Source organism: Pogoniulus pusillus, chromosome 36, assembly GCF_015220805.1.
Source record: "Pogoniulus pusillus isolate bPogPus1 chromosome 36, bPogPus1.pri, whole genome shotgun sequence".
NCBI classification, from domain to species: Eukaryota; Metazoa; Chordata; class Aves; order Piciformes; family Lybiidae; genus Pogoniulus; species Pogoniulus pusillus.
In genome coordinates, this window is record NC_087299.1 from 8,308,823 (window position 1) to 8,325,412 (window position 16,590).

Below are 16,590 nucleotides of genomic sequence, written 5' to 3' on the forward strand. Positions count from 1 at the left end.
AGTAGGTCAAATTAAACTTCTGCCAGTAGCCCAGGGAAGATGTGACCCAGATAATCCAGACTGCAAAGGGCAAACAGCCTAAGCCAGCCAGCAGCAGGTTTGTCTCTCACACCACTGAACAGTCCACATCCATTTCAGCTTGAATGAGAGGCAACTTTGCCCTCTTCATTTGCATGCCCAGATGGATCTAGCAGGTCTTGCCTTGTGCAGCCTTTCCCCTAGGTGGTCCTGGCACCCTCAACAGCTCACTTCTGACAAGGCACAAATAAACAGGAGGAAAACTGCCAGGAGGCAAAAGCTGCTTTTGCACTGCACGTGTGTTTGTGTACAGAACCCAGCAGAGCACGACCCTGAGCCCAAACTCCCACCCTCTGCAAGGGCTCTGTCCCTGCACCCTCTGTGCCTGAGCCACAGGAGGACAGGAGCCCTATGAAGCTGGAGCTAGAGAACGTTGGGCTTGTAGCTCTCACTGTGACAGAAGATGCTTGCAGCACTTGGGCTGTTTAGCTCAATCTGCCACTGACAGAAGAGGTTCCCCAAGGAGGCTGGGGATGTCCCTCCCTGGACGTGCTCAAGGCCATGCTGGAGGAGGCCTTGAGCAACCTGGGCTAGGGGGAAGGTGTCCCAGCCCATGGCAGGGTTGGAAGTGGATGATCTTGAAGGTCCTTTCCAACCCAGCCCATTCCATGAATCTACGGAGAGCCACAGAGTGAGCACCTGAGCGGCAGGCGGACCCCGCGGATGCAGGCAGACTGCAACGCCACTGCCCCGCGGGAGGGGAGCGCTCAGCAAACGCAACCGGGGAACCGGGAAGGGACACAGCGGGGGCAGGGAAGCGCTGTGGGGGGCAGGGAAGCACTGTGGGATGCAGGGAAGCGCTGTGGGATGCAGGGAAGCGCAACGAGGGACAGGGAAGCACTGTGGGGGGCAGGGAAGCACTGTGGGATGCAGGGAAGCACTGTGGGATGCAGGGAAGCACTGTGGGATGCAGGGAAGCGCAACGAGGGACAGGGAAGCGCTGTGGGATGCAGGGGAGCACTGTGGGGGGCAGTGGAGCACGGTGGGATGCAGGGAAGTGCAACGAGGGGCAGGGGAGCGCAGCGAGGGGCAGGGGAGCACTGTGGGGGGCAGGGGAGCGCAGCTTCATGCATGCTCTTTGTGCAGGTCTGGAGGCATTCCCCCGCCAGAGGACACCAATTCCAACTTCCCAAAGAAACTGTGCAAATGAAAACGGCTCTGTCCCTGGAGGTGCTGCAGCCAAGCCTGGCTGGGGCACTCAGCGCCATGGGCTGGTTGGTTGGGCAGGGCTGGGTGCTAGGCTGGGCTGGCTGAGCTTGGAGCTCTCTTCCAGCCTGCTTGGTTCCATGATTCGATGATAAATAGCCAGACTCAGATACAGAGGAATATCCTTGGTGGGAATCCTGCTGGGGGCTCTCAGAGAGCCACCCCACGAGAAGAATCACTGTGGTGTGAGGAGCCAACTGCAGCAATGCCACAGCCAGCCAGGTGCTGCCCCTCGCCCCTGTGGGCTCCCACACCTAGCAGCTGATAGCTACTCACTGACCCTTTGCAGAGAGGTTTCTGTTTGCTCCCAGAACAAAGGGTGATACAAATTGTGCATCTCCAACCCCTAAACACTTTTCACACACTGGGTGCACTTCCACCTCTGCTCCCTTTTCTGCTCCAGTGCACAAGGAACATGCTCAGAGCTTACTCCCTGCCTAAAGCAGCTCCGGCTCACGCAGTGCCAAAAGCACAGCAGGGAGGAGAAGAGGAGGGGAAGGGAAAGGCAAGGAGAGGAGCATTTGCACCAGATTTCTGCATTGCTGAGCAGCCAGGACTTGCTACCAGCAGGAGCTTTATCATGCCAAAGCTTTCTGTATTTCACTGAAGTTGCAATTTCTCATCACAATGGAAGGGGGGAGGCGAGGGAGGGGCTGCAAATTTCCGCTTCAAAGTAATTGCAGTTCGCTCTCTGCTGTGACTTCACAGGCTACAGAGAACGGCACTCATCAGGCACTAAAAATCATTTTATGGCCATTATGGCACCTTCGGGCAGTTACCAGGTCTCAGTGAGTGCCCAGGGACTCATCAGCCCTAACAAGAGCGAGAGCACAGCAAACAGGGAGGCACTAAACCTAAAGGACCAGACCTACCAGGCCAGGACACAGGATCCTCCTTTCCCCTGCTCCACAGAATGCTGCCTCTGCCTCCTCTAAGCTGTATCCTCACACCTAAAGCTGCCACATACATAGCTGATACAAAACCATCTATGTACCCATCCAGACACTCAGCTCACACACAGCTTCTGCCCTGAGAAGACAAACACAGAATCACACACAGATGGGGAGAGCTTTGAAGGGATTGGTCAGGCCACAGCTTGAGTGCTGTGTCCAGTTCTGAGCTCCTCCATTCAAGAGATGCTGAGGTGCTGGAAGGTGTTTGGAGAAGGGCAGCAAGGCTGGGGAGGGGCCTGGAGCACAGCCCTGTGAGGAGAGGCTGAGGGAGCTGGGGGTGTGCAGCCTGCAGCAGAGGAGGCTCAGGGCAGAGCTCATTGCTGTCTGCAGCTGCCTGCAGGGAGGCTGTAGCCAGGTGGGGTTGGGCTCTGCTGCCAGGCAGCCAGCAACAGAAGAAGGGGACACAGCCTCAAGCTGTGCCAGGGCAGGGTCAGGCTGGATGTTGTTAGGAAGTTGTTGTCAGAGAGAGTGATTGGCATTGGAATGGGCTGCCCAGGGAGGTGGTGGAGTCTGTGTGCCTGGAGGTGTTGCAGCCAAGCCTGGCTGGGGCACTTAGTGCCATGGTCTGGTTGGTTGGGCAGGGCTGGGTGCGAGGTTGGGCTGGATGAGATTGGAGCTCTCTTCCAACCTGCCTGATTCTATGATTCTATTCAGGTCCAACCCCTCCCTGGCCAAAGCAGGTTCATCTAAAGAAGGTAACACAGGAACACAACCAGGTGGGTTTGGGCTGTCTCCAGAAATGAAGACTCCACAGCCTCTGTGGGCAGAATGGACATGAATGGAGAGGACAATGTGCACCTGCAGCAACCTCTGTCAGACTCAGGTCATGCTCTTGATGGGCTTTCCACCCAAAATGATTCCATGATCCTGTGGTTGTAAGCTGCACGAGCAAGGTTGGCATCTGAAGAAACCTCTTCACTGAAGGGGTTCTGAAACACTGGCACAGGCTGCCCAGGGAGGTGGCTCAATGTCCATCCCTGGAGGTGTTTCAGAGGCACACAGAAGGGGTGCTGAGGGCCATGGTTTAGCACCAGGCGTGGCAGAGCTAGGGAATGGTTGGACTTGATGCTCTTAAGGGCCTTTTCCAACCCAAACCCTTCTGTGGTTCTCTGATTCTCTGGTGACAGACAACCTGCACTACTCTTGCTGTGACCAGGGACCAGACATGGGCAGCACTGGAACAAGCAGTACTGCATCCAGATCTGGAGTCCCTGGGACAAGAGGGATGTGGAGATGCTGGAGAGTGTCCAGAGCAGGGCCAGGAGGATGCTGAGAGGCTGCAGCAGCTCTGCTGTGAGCACAGACTGAGAGAGTTGGGGCTGTGCAGGCTGGAGCAGAGGAGGCTCCCAGGTGACCTTCTTGTGGCCTGCCAGCATCTGAAGGGGGCTACAAGAAAGCTGGGGAGGGACGGAGCAAAGCTGCAGATGGGTAGGTTCAGACTGGCTGTGAGGAGGAAGTTGTTGAGCAGGAGAGTGGTGAGAGGCTGGAATGGGTTGCCCAGGGAGGTGGTTGAGGCCCCATGGCTGGAGGTGTTTGAGGCCAGGCTGGCTGAGGCTGTGTGCAGCCTGCTCTAGGGTAGGGTGTCCCTGCCCATGGCAGGGGGGTTGGAACTGGCTGCTCCTTGTGCTCCCTTCCAACCCTGCCTGATCCTGTGATTTCAAGGACCAGAGTGGTTCCAGTGTCCTTCAACACCTGCACCCCAGCACCAGCGAGGCAGCTTTTTAAGGTTGGTTTACTTTGGACTTTGTGTTTCTGCCATCAGGTTTGGGGTATTCCACTTATTTATTTATTTATTCTGTTTCTCCATTCCCAAGAAATTAAAACAGACCTGGCCAATCAATTTTGCCTTTTATGTTCATCCATAGCCAGCTCTGAATCAATTGCACTTCCTTAATCTGTTTAGGGGCATTCACCAGTAGATAGATAGATATTACTTTTAAATTAAGCACAAAGGTAGCCAGAAGCCTGCTCCAGAACCTACTACAATCAATTCTCTTTTCTGTGGCCTTGACAGGGCTCTGGTCCAAGCTGCAAACAAAATCCACTCGTTTGTGAGGAATGCTCCATCCCAGGAAGCATTCCTCTGCCTCTGGCTTTTGCTGAAGCCTTTCCCTGCTTGTGCAGACAGCTGCCAGGACAGGGATGCACCCACACAGCTCAGCACTACACTGAGGCACCTGAAGTTACTCCCATTCAGGGTTATCAAACACCACTTGGCACACAGTGGCAGGGAGTAAAGTGTGCACTTAGGAGAGTGTGTGCTTAGAGTGGTGTGATTTGCTCTTGCCCACAACCAGAGGTGGCAGTGGCACCATTGTGTGTGGAGAGACACAGAATTATACAATCAGCCAGGTTGGAAGAGAGCTCCAAGCTCAGCCAGCCCAACCTAGCACCCAGCCCTGCCCAACCAACCAGACCATGGCACTAAGTGCCCCAGCCAGGCTTGTCTGCAACACCTCCAGGCACAGCCACTCCACCACCTCCCTGGGCAGCCCATTCCAATGCCAATCACTCTCTCTGACAACAACTTCCTAACAACATCCAGCCTCAACCTGCCCTGCCACAGCTTGAGGCTGTGTCCCCTTCTTCTGTTGCTGGCTGCCTGGCAGCAGAGCCCAACCCCACCTGGCTACAACCTCCCTGCAGGCAGCTGCAGACAGCAATGAGCTCTGCCCTGAGCCTCCTCTGCTGCAGGCTGCACTCCCCCAGCTCCCTCAGCCTCTCCTCACAGGGCTGTGCTCCAGGCCCCTCCACAGCCTTGCTGCCCTTCTCCAAACACCTTCCAGCACCTCAGCATCTCTTGAATGGAGGAGCCCAGAACTGGACACAGCACTCACAGTGTGGCCGAAGCAGGGCTGAGCACAGCTGTTTGAGGTAAGCCTCCTGAGCTCACACTAAACAGGTCTGTATTTGTGTGCCAGTGTCACTACAGTCATCTTGTACAGAATCCCAGCACGGTGGAGCTTGGAAGGAACCTCTGGAGATCATCTAGAGCAAGCCCTGTGCCAGCTAACACAGAGGCACCCAGAGCAGGTTGGGCAGGATCCCATCCAGGTGGGCTTTGAAAGCCTCCAGAGTTGTGGAGCCTCCTTCTCTGCAGACTTTCAAAGCCCACCTGGAAGAGGCTGCCCAGGGGAGGGGGAAGTCACCACCCCTGGAAAAAGACAAAGCATGGATGTGGTGCTGAAGGAGGTGGTTAGTGGCAGTGGTGGGACTGGGAGCTCAAGGCGAGCAGTTGGACTTGATGACCTCAAAGGCCTCTTCCAAGCTCAGCAGCTCCACATCTCCCTGAAGAAGCTGTGCTCTATGGGGGAAGGTCTGCTCTGCCAGCTGGCTTGCCCAAACTAGTCAAACTGTTCTGGCCTGTGGGTCAGGAGGAGAATTTCCTCTATGTGCACAGCCAACAGCTGTTAGTACAGGTGCAGTACCCCCAGCAAAAAGATGAAGCTCACCTAGCAGTAAACACATCTACAGCTCAGCCCAGCAGAGCCACAGTGCCTGCTGCCAGCTCCCTGGCCCCAGGAGCACAGACAGAAGGTGGTGGAAGGAACAGATGATACCCCTGAGAGCAGAGTGAAGGCAGGATCCCCACTGAGGACCTCTTCTCAGCATCTCCATCTGTGGCTGAATGACATCCAGCCACAATGTGCTGTGGAGTGAGCACAGGTTGCTCTCCCTACCCTGCACCCAACCCTCCAACAGCCCAGAGTCACAGAAAGGTTTAGGCTGGAAGGGAGCTCAAAGCTCAGCCAGTTCCAACCCCCTGCCATAGGCAGGGACACCTCTCACTAGAACAGGATGCTCAAGGCCTCATCCAACCTGGCCTTGAACACCTCCAGGGAGGTAGTGGAGCACAGAAGAACCCAATGTGATCAAAGATCTGTACTCCACAACCTCCCTGGGAAACCTGTGCCAGTCCCTCCCCAACCTCACTGCACAGAACCCTTTCCTAACATCCACTTTCCATCTCCCCTCTGCCACTTCAAACCCATTCCTCCTCCTCCTGCCATCACCAGATCTTGTCAACAGTCCCTCCCCAGTGCTCCTGTAACCCCCTTCAGATCCTGGAAAGCCACTCCAAGGACTCCTCCAAGCCTTCTCCTCTCCAGGCTGCACAGCCCCAACTCTCTCAGCCTGTCCTCAGAGCAGAGCTGCTGCAGCCCTCTCAGCATCTTGGTGGCCTCCTCTAGACTGGCTCCAACACTTCCATGTCTTGCTTGTGTTGGAGGCTCCAGAACTGCACACAGGACTCCAGGTCAAGACAAGATGTTTGCTTTCAGGACAAACACTGACTCAGCTCTGAGGAAACCTCTTCACAGCTTGCCCCTTCTTTCATACCACCAAGATCTCCCCCACTCCTGAGACAGAGAGTGAGGAGGTGCAGAGCTGAACAGCACTGATCCTGTCCCCCAGCAGCGTAAGCAAAACCTTCCTGCTTGTCCTGAAGCTTTGGCAAGGGTGAGTGCTGGGGGCACAGCAGAGTTAGGGCTCCCTTCCCCTTGTACACTGCTAAAGGCTGATTCTGTGGGTTATGATTCCAGCTAACGAAACACAGCTGGAGCTTGAGTCAATAACCCTCCAGTCCCCAGACACATCCAGCTACCCACCCAGCCCTTCCTGCCTCAGCCCAGCCCTCGCTTGCTCACCACTTCGCCCTCCTAGGGTCTTCTGACACCATTAATTGCATCCATTGCCTCTCCCAGTATTGTCTGGGAGGGGGGCTGCTCTGGTTTTAAGAAAGAAAAGAAAACCAAACCCCAGAGAGGCACATTTCCTTTCCCCAGGAGAAAGCAGATGGGGACCAACACACTATTCCAAGTCAACAAGTGCCCAAGGCTGGAGACGCAAACCGCAAGTACCAAACCACCCCAACAACGCTGCAGGGGGTGACCCCCGGGGAGGTTCTAGCAGGAAAGGACCATCAGAAAGGTGAAAAAGAAAGCTGTGGTGGTATTTCTTCCCTTCCAGAGAGTGGGGAGAGGTCATCAGGGGAGGGAATTACACTTTGAGTGCCGAAGCAAGGTAAGGAGAGTTACAAAATACAATCTTCCCCCACCCACTCATTCAACCCCTTCACAGCTCTCCCCTGGAGCCCTTTCCTCCTAGCCAAGAATACCAAAACCCAAACTGTTGCATAAGAGCCCTGGGAGAGCCTGCAGATGGAATGATGGGCAGAGAGCATAGGACTTGGGGGAGAGACAGGAAGGGAGGGTTAGGAAAGGTTTCCTGCCCCGGGAGCTACTGCACCAAGGTCAGAGCAGCCGAACGCCCTGGTGCGACGTTCAGAGGCAGCCAGCAAAGGGAAGATTCCTTCCCGAGAGGGTCCCTGGTGAGCATTTAATTGATCCCAGCAATGGAAAGGCCTCAGCTATGAGAGCTGCAAGGCAAAAAAAAGCTCTGGGGAGAGAAGAAAAAAAAAACTGCACATGAAAGCAAAGCTTTTGCCAGTCCACATGAACTGCCAGGCACACTCTGGACAGCTGATCCCATGGGGATTTGACCCAAGAAGACGAGCAGGTGCAGCCCCTAAGGACACAGCTTCTTCAGCATCCAAATCAGCATCAGGAGGGGAGGGGAGGGGAAAGGAAAGAGAGGAAAGAAGAAAATAAAAGAAAATAAGAAAGAAAAAAACGGGGAGGGGCAAGAAATGTAAATGCACAAAGAGTTTGCACGCTGGTAAAAACACCAACGCTGCTCACAAGACGACTCACGTGCCTGTGATTCAGCTCTCCAGAGCAAAGTTCTGCTGCATGAAAAACCCAAACCCACCTTTACTGAATTCCCTGGGAATACAGGGAGCAGATTGGGAATGCTGGGGTTGAAGGGGGAGGTGAGAGGGGAGAGCTTTGTGTGCTGCCAACGCTGGGAGCTGAAGAATGCTAAATCTTTTCCATATGTGAAGGAAATCCTCGAGCCCAGACAGCATTTGCTCTCTCTTTTTATTGATAATAAAGATAGGGGAAAGGCAAGGGGGAGGTTTGGGGAGCCTGGAATATTTTTCCCTTTTGCTTTTTCAGATAATAAACCTCCTCAAATGGCTTTAATTAGGGAAATCACACAGCAATGCAGCCCACACATCCCCTGTAGGGGAACTGGTGGAGCTGGCATCTACCTTCAGCAGTGATTAGTGTAAACACCTAAGGAAGGGTCAGTCGCCTTCCAAGATCATCCCCCACTCTCCCCTGGGCCTTCATTAGGTGTTGTAGGACAGTGTGCTACCAGGCTGGCTGTTTTCAGGAGCCAATCCACTATGGGCACAGCTCTGCTGCCCTGTGCTTTACCAGCTTCTGCAGCAAACCTGAGGTCACAGACAGCAGCAGCTCTCCAGCCTCTCCTCTCACCTCCTGCTCCAGCATTCCATAATGAACAAATGAATAAAACAACAGCCAGCAGCCTTCTGCTGCAGCTCCTCTGCCTCCCTGCCAGCTGCACTCCAGCCCTTTAACCTGACCACTAACACCTTTATTCTTTGGCATCTCTTCCCACTCACACCACGGTCACAGTGCAGGATGTACAAAGGGAACAGACAATAATGGTCAGGCAAAAAAAAAACAAAGCCAGCAGGGCAAGGGAGTGGATTCTGCTTCCCAGACCCCACCTGCAGTCCTCTGGGCAGTTCTGGAGCCCCCAACACAAGAAGGACATGGAACTGTTGGAACCAGTCCAGAGGAGGCCACCAAGATGCTGAGAGGGCTGCAGCAGCTCTGCTAGGAGGACAGGCTGAGAGAGTTGGGGCTCTGCAGCCTGGAGAGGAGAAGGCTTGGAGGAGACCTTGGAGTGGCCTTGCAGGATCTGAAGGGGGCTACAGGAGGGCCGGGGAGGGACTATTGACAAGGTCTGGTGATGGCAGGAGGAAGAGGAATGGGTTTGAAGTGGCAGAGGGAAGATTGAAAGTGGATGTTAGAAAAGGGTTCTGTGCAGTGAGGGTGGTGAGAGACTGGCACAGCTTTCCCAGGGAGGTTGTGGAGCACAGAAGCACCAGTATGATCTTTGATCACATTCAGAGCTTCTGTGCTCCACCACCTCCCTGGAGGTGTTCAAAGCCAGGCTGGATGAAGCCTTAAGCAACCTTTTCTAGTGGGAGGTGTCCCTGCCTATGGCAGGGGGTTGGAACTGGCTGAGCTCTGAGCTCCTTTCCAACCTAATCCATTCTATGTTTCTATAAATCATGAAGAACTCTTCCATGCTTTGGGGACTGTACCACACTCATCATCAGAACCTCACCAAACTGGTTTCCAAGTTGTGGCAGTGACTAGAGGGCAGCCAAGGAGGCAGTTTGGCACAGCCAGACAGATCTGAGGGGTACAGCCAGAGGCACAACAGACTCTGGCAGTAGCAGCACCCAGCATGCTCCCTAGGCCTGCCCCAAGGATTCCTCACTAACACTCTTGAGCTGTCAGCCCCTGGCTTCTAGAGAGCTCTCAGTTCCAGTACAGACCCATTCCTAGGCTATTCTCTGTGCAGACAGAAGAAGGGAAAGTCCATCAAAGAAATACAAGACTTTGAAGCACCACTGTGCCATGTGAGGCAGCTCACTTGACCCCTCTGCTCGGTCTCCCTGCTATCAAAAGCCACCACTGACACTTTCCCCCTCTCTGTTTCTCTGCACTCTTTACATTGCAGGCTCAGAGAATCATTAAGGTTGGGAGAGACCTCTAAGAACACTGAGTCCAACCATCAACCCAACACCACCATGGCACTAAACTATGGCCCCAAGCCTCCATGCTTTTGCACAGGGAGGCTGTAGCCAGGTGGGGTTGGGCTCTGCTGCCAGGCAACCAGGGACAGAAGAAGGGGACACAGCCTCAAGCTGTGCCAGGGCAGGTCTAGGCTGGATGTTAGGAGGAAGTTGTTGGCAGAGAGAGTGATTGGCACTGGAATGGGCTGCCCAGGGAGGTGGTGGAGTCTCTGTGGCTGGAGGTGTTGCAGCCAAGCCTGGCTGGGGCACTTAGTGCCATGGTCTGGTTGGTTGGGCAGGGCTGGGTGCTAGGTTGGGCTGGCTGAGCTTGGAGCTCTCTTCCAGCCTGGCTGATTCTATGATTCTGTGACACAGTGAGGCTGAGGCTGTGCCTAGGAACAGAGCTGCAGGTCCTCTGGTAACTGGAGGAAAGCAAAAGGGAAGTTGCAGAGAAGGGAAGCTGCAGCTCTTCCATCAATATTAACAACATTTGCTGAGGCCCTGAAGAAAGAGATGAAGAAGGGCTGAGAACAGAAGGGAACATTTCCTATTTATTGCCTCTGAGTGAGTTATAAAGCCTAAGGGATAATTTGTTAATAGAGTGAGAGCTATGCTCTTCTGGAAAAGCCAATTGGAATTTCCAGTCTTTGAAGGGAGGGAACTCCAGGATAGAAAATCTATCAGTCCTTTGGAGCTGCCTCTCTTCCAAAGCTCTCCCAGAGAAGTGGCCCAGACTTTGTCTTCTGTGTCTGTGCCACATGAAGTAACTTTGTCTGTTTCAGTCTGAGGTTGCCAAGAAGGAAGCAGAGATCTGAAACCAGGTTTTAAGGCACTGTTAATGGAGTAGGTCAACTTACACCAGCTGAGGATGTGGCACACAGCTGCTGCCTCATGAAAAAAGAAGACTCCAGGGGGACCTTAGAGCTGCCTCCAACACCTGAAGGGGTCCCACAGGAAGGCTGCAGAGGGACTTGTCATAAGAGTGTCTAGAGACAGGACATGGGGGAATGGTTTGAAGCTGAGGGAGAGCAGGGTTAGACTGGAGCTTAGGAAGAAGTCCTTCAGTCCAAGGGTGCTGAGGCTCTGGAGCAGGCTGCCCAGGGAGGCTGTGGATGCCTCCTGTCTGGAAGTGTTCAAGACCAAGCTGGATGGAGCCCTGACCAGCCGAGTCCAGTTGAGAGGTGTCACTGCCCGCGGCAGGGGGGTGGAGTAGATGACTCCTAAGGTCCTTCCAACCTAAACCACCCCAGGATTCTATCAGGACTTGGCTATTTCTCTCTTGTTTCTTCCTTCCCTGTCTTGCTTCTCCTCTCTGCTGAAGATAGAAGCAGCCAAAGGGCATGGATGCTTTCAGACATGTCCCCTTCTGGCACACCTCACTGCTGCACCTCTCAAGGAGCAGCCAGACAGGAGAAGAGAATCGCTGAGCATCACTGCCCCAACTATTAACATTCCACTCCCCACTTTCATTGGATCAGGACCTAGAGAGCACAGCCCTCCCCAGCCAGCCTGAGCTACTTCATCAAGAGGAATTAGACTGGGGGTTATGCTCTTAGGCTGCTCTGCAGACACATGCTGAAAGCACTTCTTGGAGCTCCTTCTCATTTCCAAGTGCAGCCAAGAGCAAGCAGACCCAGGCTGACTCAAGAAACACCTCCAGTCCATCCCCACTGCCAGACCACTCCTGATGTGTGCAGGAGACTGCTCTGACTGCTGTTCTCAGACCCCACCTGGAGTCCTCTGGGCAGTTCTGGAGCCTCCAACACAAGCAGGACATGGAACTGTTGCAGCCAGTCCAGAGGAGGCCACCAAGATGCTCAGAGGGCTGCAGCAGCTCTGCTAGGAGGACAGGCTGAGAGAGTTGGGGCTCTGCAGCCTGGAGAAGAGAAGGCTTGGGGGAGACCTTGGAGTGGCCTTCCAGGATCTGAAGGGGACTACAAGAGGACTGGGGAGGGACTATTGACAAGGCCTGGGAATGGCAGGAGGAGGAGGAATGGGTTTGAAGTGGCAGAGGGGAGATTGAAAGTGGATGTTCAAGAAAGGGTTCTGTGCAGTGAGGCTGGGGAGAGACTGGCACAGGTTGCCCAGGGAGGTGGTGGAGCACAGAAGCACCCAGTGTGATCAAAGATCACAAGAAGGTCACCTGGGAGCCTCCTCTGCTCCAGCCTGCACAGCCCCAACTCTTTCAGGCTGTGCTCACAGCAGAGCTGCTGCAGCCTCTGAGCATCCTCCTGGCCCTGCTCTGGACACTCTCCAGCATCTCCACAGCCCTCTTGTCCCAGGGGCTCCAGAACTGGATGCAGTACTCCAGGTGGGGGAGCAAAGGGGCAGGACCACTTGCACCTCCTGCTCTCACCTCTCCCTCAGCTGCCTGCACAGCTCAAGGTACCCTTGCCTGTCACTTCCTTCATTTCCTCAAGCTGTGACCCTTCCCCACACCCCCCACACCCCCCAGCCAGCACAGCCTACCTAGGACAGCCTCTCCTTCCATTTCCACTTCATGATTTCCCTGCCACACCTGGGGATTTCCCAGCAAATTGTATTACTTTATTTGGTCAATTGGCCTACAAATTGATTTTCCTGTACAAATAATGAACATTTATGGTTATTTTCCCCATGGACTGCTTTATTTTCCATATAACAAAGACTGATTTCCTGCAGTTTTGGAGACCCAACCGTAGGATCTGCAGCTACTGTGACCCCTGGCTGATGGATGGCAAAGACTCAAAGCACTACAGGGAGGACTTGGAGGTGGTTGGGGTTTCCCCCCCCCTCTTTCTGGTCTAATACTACTACAGACAGAGACGACAGCTGGAAGGAAAGGCTGGTACCAGAGCAAGCAACACTCCAACATGTTGGCTGTGGGAATAATTGCCTTGTTTTAAAAGCCATTCAGCCCTGGGATGGGCCAGACAGAAGCAACAGCAGAGCAGAGCTGACTGTCCCAGGTGAGGATAGCAGGAGAGTGGGAGCCACCCCAGATTCCTCCTGTACCCACCAGCCCATCCAGGTGCCCAAAGCAGTTAGTGCAACACTGAAACAGGCTGCCCAGGGAGGTGGTGGAGGCCTCATCCCTGGAGATCACAGAATCAGAATGGTTTAGGTTAGAAGGGAGCTCAAAGCTCAGCCAGTTCCAAACCCTCTGACATGGACAGGACACCTCCCACTAGAAAAGGTCACTCAATGCCTCATCCAGCCTGGCTTTGAACACCTCCAGGGAGGGTGATTCTGTGCTCCACCACCTCCCTGGGAAACCTGTGCCAGTGTCTCACCACCCTCAACCTGTGCCAGTCTCTCACCACCCTCACTGCACAGAACCCTTTCCTAACATCCAGTTTCAATCTCCCCTCTGCCACTTCAAACCCATTCCTCCTCCTCCTGCCATTCCCAGACCTTCTCAATAGTCCCTCCCCAGCCCTCTTGTAGCCCACTTCAGATCCTGCAAGGCCACTCCAAGGTCTCCTCCAAGCCTTCTCTTCTCCAGCCTGCACAGCCCCAACTCTCTCAGCCTGTCCTCCTAGCAGAGCTGCTGCAGCCCTCTCAGCATCTTGGTGGCCTCCTCTGGACTGGCTCAAACACTTCCATGTCCTGCTTGTGTTGGAGGCTCCACAACTGTACACAGGACTGCAGGTGGGGTCTGGGGGGAGCAGAGCCAAGGGGCAGTCTTCTCCCTTGCCCTGCTGCCCACACTGCTCTTGCTGCAGCCTATCAAGGCATTCATCTGAGATCAGACATTCAAGGAGATACTCAAGAGGGCTCTGGGCAGCCTGATCCAGTTGAGGATGTCCCTGCTGACTGCAGGGGTGGGATTGGACTGGATGACCTTTGGATCTCCCTTCTAACCCAGACCACTCTATGGTGCTATGAAATGGCAACCCCTGCTCAGTGCAAGCTGTGGGGACAGGCTGCAAGGACCTTCCTTTTACCCTAATTACCTTATTGCAGGGGGCAAAGCGAGAGGGAGGCAGGGCAGAAGGGTCTGCAGAACAACAAGAGGGAGAGAGGAGGGCTGGCATGATTTGTGGGCAAGGCCTGAGAGCACTGTGCTGGCCTGATGTCCCCAGAGGTGCAGTGCCAGAGCTCCACACCACATTTCATTTCCACTAATGAGAAAACGACTTTGGAGTCAGAGCCTCGAGCAAGTTTTGAAGGTCACTCCCCGCAGGTGTGGGAATGAATTGGACTAGATCAGGATCCAGACCTAAGTTATTCTGCTTAGGCCACACCAGATTATTTGTGCTGGTGGAGGGGGGTCAATAGCCTCAGGGCTGTGATGTGTGTGTGTTATGTTTAATTTAATACCTCTTGATGGCAGAGGCTGCTAGGGACAAAAGGCTCTCAGCATCAGCACTGCAGAGCAGCAAAGGCAGGGAGGGTTCTGAGGTGAGGGTGGACACAGAAGAGAAAGTCAATTATCCAGAGTAAGTCTCCACTGCCTGCAGTTCCCCAGCCCCAGTTCTCCAGGGGTGGGTCTGGCCCATGAAGTCTGACTTCAAATCCAATAAAAAATTAACTGATTTTGAACAAGTACTAGACAGGGCTCCTTGGAGTTTTAGTACGTGCTGCTCTCCAGCAGGAGTGGAATTAATGAAAGCAGAGAGCCTCAGAGGCTGAGCAGGCACTGGGCTAAGAGCATGCCAAGCTCCTGCTTAGCTGCTCTGGCTCAGGGGAACCCCTCCCTGCTCCTTGGCACTGCTGAAGACTGGCATGCCCTCAGCCCATCAAAATGCTGCAGACAGCTCGCAGGATCAAAGGCTCACAGGATGCTAGGGGTTGGAAGGGACCCCCAGAGAGCATCAAATTCCAACCCCCCTGCCAGAGCAGGACCACACAATCCAGCCCAGGTCACACAGGAACACATCCAGACAAACCTTGAGAGTCTGCAGAGAAAGAGGCTCCCCAACCTCTGGGATGCTCACCGTAAAGAAGTGCTTCCTCCCTGCGCTGGAGCTTACATCCACTGCCCGGTGCCAGGGCACAGCTGAGCAGAGTTTGTCTCCTCCCTCCTGGCCCTCAGGTATTTATAAGCATTGATTAGATCCAGGTGAGGTCTCAGCAGGGCAGAGAGGGAGGAGAACCTCCCTCCATCTGCTGGCCACACTCCCCTCAATGCCTCCCAGGAGCCTATTGACCTTCTTGGCCCCAAGGGCACTTTGCTGTGCCATGGAGAGCTTCTTGTTCACCAGCACTGCCAGCTCCCTCTCCACAGGGCTGCTCTCCTGACCTGTACTGGTGCAGTTTATTCCTCCCCAGATGCAGCACTCTGCACTTATCCCTCTCGAACCTCATTAGGTTCCTCTCTGCCCTGCTCTCCATCTGTCCAATCTCTGAGTGGCCTCACAGCCTCCAGGTGTCTCAGCCAAGCCTCCCACTTTGGTATCATCAGCAAACTTGCTGAGCAGACTCTGTCTGTGCCCTCATCAATGCCACTGATGAAGATGTTGAACAGACAGCACCAGAAAGAAGAATGTCAATGATCTTAGAGGTCTCTTCCAACCAGAACAAGTCTATGACTCTTTGTGGCCTCTCCAAGCACTGGGGGTAGTGCTCAGCAGCCACTGTGACTGTGAGTTGCACTCAGGCTAACAGAACGAAAGGATAAAGAAGCAACTGCTTAGAGCTCAGCACACGAGGAGCAACATGAGCTGCTGCTGCAGGATTTCCAGCACACCTCCACAGAGAAATGCAGCCCTGGGAAATGAATGGCCAACAAACACAGAGCCCTGCACGGAAGCAAGCAGTGGTGGGAGCTGTGTGGAGACAAACACAGAGAGGATATTAGGAAGCAAAAACAGAGAGAGAGAGAGGGAGGCAAACAATTCATCAGAAGAAAAAATCCCAAGGAGCTGGAAGGGAAGAAAAAGGAAAGGAAAAGAAAGAAAGGAAAAGGAAAGGAAAGGGGAAAGGAAAAGGAAAAGAAAGAAAAAGGAAAGAAAAGAGGGCAAGGGAAAAGGGAAAATAAAAGGAAAAGAAAGAAAAAGAAAGGGGAAAAGTTAAAAGGGAAAAAGGAAAGGGGGAAGAAAAGGGGAAAAGGGAAAGAAAAGGAAAAGAAAGAAAAAGGAAAGAAAAGAGAAAAGGGAAAAGAAAATTAAAAGAAAGAAAAAGGAAAGGAAAGGGGAAAAGGGAAAAGGAAAGGGTAAAGGGAAAGGAAAAGGAAAGAGAAAGGGGAAAAGGGAAAGGAAAGGGGAAAAGGGAAAGGAAAAGGGAAAGGGAAAGGAAAAGGAAAGAAAAAGGAAAGGAAAGGGGAAAGGGAAAGGAAAGTGGAAAGGAAAAGGAAAGCCAAAGGGAAGATGTTTTTTAGCAGGTGGGGGGGAAAGGCCTCCTCTCTCGTGGGATTAAAAAGCAGAAGCAAAACTAATCAGAACAAAATCGCAGGGGAGGCCTTTTTACAAGTGAAGCATTTGGCCTGGGAGCTGCTATCTGCTCTCTGAGGCATTCAAGCATCTCCCTGAGGTGGGAAGCAGTCTGTGGCTAAACTGCTGACAGACAGTGTGGGCTTCTGTGGCTTCCAGCAACACTTCAACCACGGACAGAGACCTCAGAGCAGGCACACGAAGAAACAAACCTGCTCACACATCCTGCACTCCCTCTGAAGCGAGGCCAGGCAGGTTTTTCTTCCACCCAAAGCCACCAAAAACCATTAGCAGGGCCTCATGCACACAAAGCTGTGTTAGC

The 16,590-nt window shown here is 53.7% G+C and overlaps 1 protein-coding gene across 8 annotated transcripts in view; it reads right to left on the reverse strand.

Annotated features, from left to right (window-relative positions):
* The window catches only part of SAMD11 (sterile alpha motif domain containing 11), a 145,462-nt gene that overhangs the window by 100,350 nt on the left and 28,522 nt on the right, over positions 1-16,590 (reverse strand). Inside the window, exon 1 of one of the 8 annotated variants that reach the window (XM_064172015.1) lies at positions 14,835-14,884. The exons of the other annotated variants lie outside the window; for them this stretch is intronic. The gene's annotated coding sequence lies outside the window, so the exon portion shown is untranslated. Of the gene's footprint in view, positions 1-14,834; positions 14,885-16,590 lie in introns of those variants that run through there. 8 annotated transcript variants of the gene reach the window in all.